Raw genomic sequence first — 7391 nt, 5'->3', positions numbered from 1 at the left:
CCCTTCCTCTTGCTCTCTCGTCATTATTATTTTTTATCTCCACCCACTTTGCTATTTCTCTAGTTTTCCACACGCCTATCTTGAGTTAGAGGTTACCCGACACCTAGGTTTCAAGGAACGAAACGGGGTTGTGCCATTTGCATTCAAGAACTAACTGGGGCGGAGGATTGGCCACAGATTGGAGTGTTTAATATAACCCTTCCCCAAGCTACATCCAAAAGCCATCCCTTTTTCCAGTACTTTTCTGTCTGAATAAAACAGCGCCGCACTTTGCCCCCTCCCCTACATGGATGAGAGTCAATTCTGTAACCAGATTGGTTCCCATGGCGACCAAACAAAAAGTTTTTTTTTTTTTTTTTTTTTCATGCTGGTGGAATTTCTAGGAACATTGGGTTTTGTTGGCTGTGGGTTCAGTGCAGTGAAGGGGGAGGTCATTCCACTGGAAACACGTGTATTGGCGAGCAACATTTTAATTGCAATAATAATAATAATAATAATAATAATAATAATAATAATAATAATAATAATAATAATTCCAAATGTTTTTTAATTGCCTTTTTTTGCTGTTTTAAAAAACAAAAAAGTTCTGCAGTATTAATCCGTTTTTATGGTGTTTTTTTTTTTTTCACTCAGTAACTTAACTGAGGCTTCCAAGTGATTCCCGCATTATTCTACTATTCATTTCAGAATATAATAAAGACCCGATTTACGTTGCACATGACAGCACATAACGGTAGATGTTTTTAGAGCAAAATAAATCAAGAACCAAAAAGCCAGGATCCCAAGGAAATGTGGGTATTTTACTGAACTGTTATTATGACAAGTTTACATAGTTGAAAGATACAGTGTGGTTTAAAAATCAGAAACGGGGCATCAGCAGGAACACTGGTTTGTTTTGAACAGATGGTTGGGTGGACACTCATTGGGTTAAGCCAGTCAGCCTGGTTCTCAATAGGGGACGAGGTTCTCTCAAATTGTAAATGAGGTTGCATGGCCTAGTAGTGAAAGCAGTGGACTGGCAGATTGCAGTGCTCGGATCTCCATCCAAACGTCCACACTGATTTATTGAGTGGCCCGTGGGGGCAGCTCAGTTGCCCATTTTGTGCCTCATTTACATTCTACCACTAAACTGATTAAAATAAAAGAATATTCCTGAAGTGGACAGACATTGGCATCTCAGCTGCTTTATCTCAGGTAAACATCTCAGTACACTTTATTCAGGTCTTGCTCTTATCAATTAATTATTATGCGTTTCTCAAATGTTTTTTTTCAGTCACTGGTTAAGGCACTGTATACCTGGCAAACACCAAGAGACCATTTTAACAAAAAAAAAAAAAAAAATTTTAGAAGTTGTAGTTATCCTTAAAAACAGAATTCCCTTATTAGGCAACACATACAAACACAAGCTTAACATTGGTATGCTCTAAAATACATGGTTAGCCAGCATCCGTATCACTTGCTTAATAATATTACATTTACAAAAAGCTTCAGTAAGTTTTATGAAGTGCCAGAACTCGTTATTATAAGCATTTGTTGATGAAAACAAACTAAATGAAACTGGTCAGAATGCATGTGCAGTATGTGTGGTCACAGCAGTTTTCGTTGGCAAAAATACATACCACTGAACAGATTTATAAGTTTGCACAATATAATGAAATCACTAAAAGACTGAACAATTGATCCAAATAGGTGATATGAAAAACATTTTTACATTCATGTGAGCATTAAAATAGCCACATGCCAACTGTTCTGATTGCATTATCGTAGGTAATGTTATTGTTGTTATGCGGGTCTGGGGACGTGATCAGCCCATGTGACTCTACTTTCCAATGCATTGGATTGTATTTACTTTCATATCATTGTTGAGCCATTAGCTATGTATCTCAAATGGAAAATGGTGGCCCTGTTCCTGCAGTGATTCAGACAATATAAACGTAGTAGGCTGCCTCACAACGTGCTCAGTAAATGAAGGTAATTCACTGCCTGTGTTCTGTTGTTTTTCTTCATGTCTTGACAGCTCAGGTTAAAATGTACTTGATACTACCTATTCTAGCTCTGACAGCGAGATACCGTCTCTGACGTGAGGGAGAGAGTGTGAACCCAGCCAGGGCACTGGCAGTCAGTTGAGTATCTTCCCCTGGAATCGTTTACCTTAAAGTTATCAATAAACTGCAATTTCTGAATACTGTATAAACTGGGGCACCACAAAGGCAGCCTAGGTTGGCAAATTCTACTTTTAATCAAATTTTGTTACAGGACCTATCCCTGATTAGGCTGCTATTAAATATGTGGTAGCATTGTCTGCATTAAGGATTACAAAATGAAGGCTTCTGTAGTAAAACAAAAAAAAAATGACTTGCAGTTTTATTAAGCATCCCTTCTATAGACACCTTTTAAAAACTGAGAGCACGCAGAACATTTGAATTGGAGCTAATGAATGCTCAGTGAATTGTGGCAAATGTTTGGTATTCAGTAGCACAAAGATCTGGTCTTACCTGACTTATAACAATGTTCATATCTGGAGGGCTAGAATTTTGAATATATATATATATATATATATATATATATATATATATATATATATATATATATATATATATATATATATATAAAGTGCAATTTATATTCTCCTGAGAATAAGCTTTTTACAGGAATGGCTTTTGTAATGGACAGGGTCTAAACGCAATACTTTATTCATTCAAACCCCTAGACTTCATGGAAGCAAAACACAAACCCTTGGATTTGTACAAACTCCCATGGTGACAGAAGGAAGGTTTACTTCACTGCTTACTTTCCACAGAAGTAGTTTTAGCTGCAGGAAAGCTTTTTGACTGCATCATTTCAACTTTGTTACAGCAAAACTACAATAACATAAGCGATCTTACTTGCATAGGGTGTATTTGCAGTGTTAGGGAAGTTGCTTTTAAAAAGTAATTTCAACAAAAATTGTAACTAGCTGCAGTAATTATTTTTTTTAATATCGGTTTTAAATCGGTTTGGTCAGACTGTGTAGATCCAGCTATCAAACCCACTTCTTCCCTCCTTTGATGAGATTTTGATATGAAAAGCATGTTCCTCACAGGTCAGAGTGATTTGCACTGTCTAAGTGCTTTGTGATTTCCGTGTTATACATAAGCTGTAGTACTTTGTACTTTTTAGTTTTTTACTAAAAGTAACTACTTTATTTAATTCACAGAAAATGACATCTGTTAACACTGTTTGAAAAAGGAACCATTACAGTTACAAGTTACTGAAAAGTGTAATCAAATTACAGTAACTGATTACATGGAGTGCGTTACTCCCCAACACTCTGTTACAGTAACATAAAACATTTCTTAAAATGTCAACATTGTTTCGAAAACTGTTTGGAACACTACTCTTTTTAAATGCTAAATCTCAGGCATGGAACGAATCTCTTTGCCACATACATGTTTGTACCATTAGTCTGATTTACATACAGAATGATCCTAGGGTACTCCAAATTATGCACCAATTGTAGGCTTCAGGGGTTATGCAGTGAGCTGTTAACAGGTCTTTAGTATACAGTGATCCCAGTATAAAACAAGGGCAAGCATTTGCAATTTACAACAAAACTGAAATGGAGGAGTCAGGCAGACTAGCATGTCTAAAACAATTCATAACACTGCCATAAAATATTGGAATGCTGTTAATGGACTCATATATATATATATATATTATATATATATATATATATATATAATATTATATATATATATATATATATATATATATATATATATATATATATATATATAATAATATATATATAATATAAATATGTGACCACCATTTTCCTTTGTACTTATCTCTTTATAAGGCAGAACACATGTAACATTATTATAGGGCACCTGATCCAGTGTTATAACAAAGAAACATTGTATATTGAGTTATAACTCCTTTTAATAACTGTCACTATATGTCAGGTCATTTTTAATGTCATACCAAGGCAGCCTTCTTGCAAAGGGTATATTGGAAAAGAAAAACCAATAAAACCATTTTGTTAAATTATTATCTAGACAAACTCATACATTATCTGTCATACTTATTACTAAGCATTGATTAGTTTAGAAGGCTTGAAGTCATCACCATACTTTATTGTCATAGCAGTGAAAAAATGAACAAATTAAGGGCTTATTTTTGAAGTGTTTACACCTGCTTTTACAGAACTAGAACCAAACAACATCAAAGACAAATGTTACAGGTTAGTGGAGGCACTTCAGCCAGTGCTGTAAGTGTTATTGCATTAGCTCATGAAAATATGGTCACCATCCACCTTGAGGAGAGATTTCATCCTTTGGGATAAAAACTGTAGCATTCCACAGGGAATGTCATTCAATTAATCAAGTAACTTACATGTGGTTTTTACAGTAATGCACCACAGGGAGGGGTATTTAAACAATGTGTTAAAGTTAGTATGGAAAGTGAAAACAAATGTGTGCTTTCCCAAATAAATAAGCATCATTTTACAAAGTTGGAAAGCCAGGTCTTTGTTGCTACACAAACTCAAAGCAAATTACATTTTAAGACTAAAGCCAACTTAATTTTTTTGTTTGTTTGTTTTGTATATCTTATGGGGCTTCCCTAATTTGTATGCAAACACTGGACACACCACACCTGCTGCCAAAAAACAACTTTTAAATGGTTTTTCTACGTTACAGAAATGTAAATAAGGTCTACTTTTTAAACAATTGTCTGTTTGGGACAGTAGTTTCTCTGGTCAAATTAGAATAAAAGATGGAGCAAAACTACCTTGACTACCTTTAAAGGGCAAAAACCTTATTGAAACCTAGGGTATTGCCACAACAATTATGTTTCTTTATCACTCTAAATAATACCAAGTCTGTCCCGATTGTTTCTTGTTTAACTTTTGTATATCATTATTTCAGGGCTGTACTTTATGTATGTAATGTGGCCCATTTGTAAATACTGCATCACTATTTAATGGCCTGCCCTTGTATTCTAACAGCTGTTTTTGTACATGTGAAATGTTTTTTGTACATACAGATATACATAGCTGAAAGGGTGGCTACTCTGTTGATGCTACTAGCTTGAAAACCATCTCAACTGATGAGCCGGACAGCGGCTGGAGGTTATATAAGGCATGAGCCTGGGGACTCCAATTGTTTATACTAACTTGGCTTGTATTTTTCAGGCACAATAAAAGCAGATCGAACTTGCATCAAAGACACAAGCCAAGTTAGTAGAAACAATTGGGGCAACCTTGACAGCCACCGCTTTGACAGTTGTGCCTATTTGCTTGGTGCCGACCAAGGTTGCCACAATTGTTTCTTCTATCTTAACTCTTGTGTTCTTTGATATCTGCACTTTAAATGGCTGTGCACTTTTAATAGTGTTTTTTTCCACAATTTCAAAGTTTTTGTTTCAGATGTTTTTTTGCAGCTTACACCTAACTTTATCCAGTGAACAGTGTAAACATAACTTGCAACATGCAGGCATTCATTAATTAATTAATTAATTAATGACGCTCCAATTCCCCAAAGAAGCAAGCCTTGGAAGCAATCTTATACACTGGTTAGGAATCAATTTAACTATTCTCCAGTGGCACAGCGTTCCAGCCTGGAGATGCAGCGCACACAAGCACACACAACCTCTATAACCTGTAACCCCTTAACCTCCAACCAGCTTTTAATACAGTTGTCTATCCAGAGCCAAAGAACAATAATTGAGTGTCATAAATATGCAAGGCCTCATGCATCTGTCATACTAAGCCTTGTCAAGATTAGTGACGCCATGCATTAGATACAGTGGATTTATAAGGGACCAGGGTGGGAAACAGAAGATTCCTGATGCAGATGGAAATATCAGAAATAAACCATTCTGGAGGTAAAAAGGGTTAAAGCAACAATATACAATTAAGGAAATAGGCTAGTCTACTGTGGCCTTAAGATATTGATTATAAATAGCATCAAGATTACTCAAGGGAACATGGTATGACAAAAAAAAAAAAAAAAAAAAAAAAAGTTTGATAACTAGATTGGTACACAGAGTTTAAAAGCAAAGTACTGTATTTTTTTATTTAATGTGAAATTCACCTAAGAGTCAATAAAGATCGAGACATGGAGATGTGTTTTCAAGGTTGTCCGTTATTTGTTTTTAATTGTTATTTTATGTCAGGTGTTTTGTAGCATGATTATTTTGGAGAGCAGTTATAACATGTTTACATTTTAACATATCAATGGCATCACCAATACCATATCAGGACCACAATGCAATATTTTTGTCCATTGTGTTTTCTCCTTATTTAGTGTAATTCTAGAGCGGTATTCCAATGGCATTTTTCAGACTATGCAAAATGGAAAATAAATTACTTTCTTCTTCTTTTCAATGATTGCCTTGATATAATTCACCAATATGAAAAGAAAAAAACAATTCTGTTTATGGATTGTATTTTATGAAATGTGTTATGTTTGACTCCCTAGATAAAGTGCCGTTCAATGAGGTAAAAGTATGTTGCTGAAACTGCAACCTGCAAAGGTTTCCACCCAGCCTCCCTTTATGAAATGGAGAATAAAAACATTCCACTGCCATTAAAACAAACACTATTTACAGCAGTTAAGTATCATACATTACAAAAGGATGAAAGCATTTTCCACAGAATTAAATGCAGGTTGGATAAATTCAGCATCCCTATGTGAGAGGTAAGTGCTGTAACAGAGGGCTGTAGCTTTGATTTATTTATGCCCCATTCATTTTTGCTTCAATTGATCTGAGCTCCAAAGAAGCAGTTACCCATTAGATAGGAAGTTACTTTTGTGGTATTAGGTCATCTTGTCACTGTATATCACATTTGCATTTCCTGATCTATTAGAACCATGGAAGTCACATTGCAGTTAAAATGGGATATGAGATCTATATTAATGTGTGTGAGTGTGTGTATGTGTATAAACGAGACAGAGAGTATACATAGGGATGCAAGTAGATACCCACCTTCACCCCAAACACAAAACCAGGAGTAGTAAGAAACATAGTAATGTTTTTCAAAAATTCTGAATTGAAGAATCATCTATTTTTAAAGCAGAGTGCAGAGATGCTTTTTGAAAACAGCAAGGCAGGATATAGCACTATTCTGAATATTTCAAAGAGGCTTATCTTTCAGTTACATAATAAATGTGGTCTCACGTGAGTGGAAACTATATGAGTCAGACAGGAAGACTATGGGGAGGCTTCATCAGAATGAGAAAGAAAAGAGTAAGCCCCATTATAAATTCAGAATGGGACCAGTGTCCCAGACCCCTCACCACTCATTCAGTTCTGCCTCAATAGATGAGTGAGGCATTTGTGGTGCAGGACAAGGATGAGGGTAGGGTTTCTACCTGTTGAGGAGGAAAAACCTGGACAGATACTGAGTA

General features: G+C 35.5%; 1 protein-coding gene across 1 annotated transcript in view; it reads right to left on the bottom strand.

Annotated features, from left to right (window-relative positions):
* LOC121328647 (dystroglycan-like) overlaps positions 1 to 33 on the bottom strand; it is a 20936-nt gene extending 20903 nt beyond the window's left edge. Inside the window, exon 1 of the mRNA XM_041273546.1 lies at positions 1 to 33. This exon is cut by the window's left edge and continues 92 nt beyond it. The gene's annotated coding sequence lies outside the window, so the exon portion shown is untranslated.
* Positions 34 to 7391: the final 7358 nt, after the last annotated feature.

This window comes from Polyodon spathula, chromosome 16 (genome assembly GCF_017654505.1).
Source record: "Polyodon spathula isolate WHYD16114869_AA chromosome 16, ASM1765450v1, whole genome shotgun sequence".
NCBI classification, from domain to species: Eukaryota; Metazoa; Chordata; class Actinopteri; order Acipenseriformes; family Polyodontidae; genus Polyodon; species Polyodon spathula.
The sequence above is the reverse complement of the archived record's forward strand: the minus strand, read 5'-3'. Positions and strand labels throughout refer to the sequence as shown.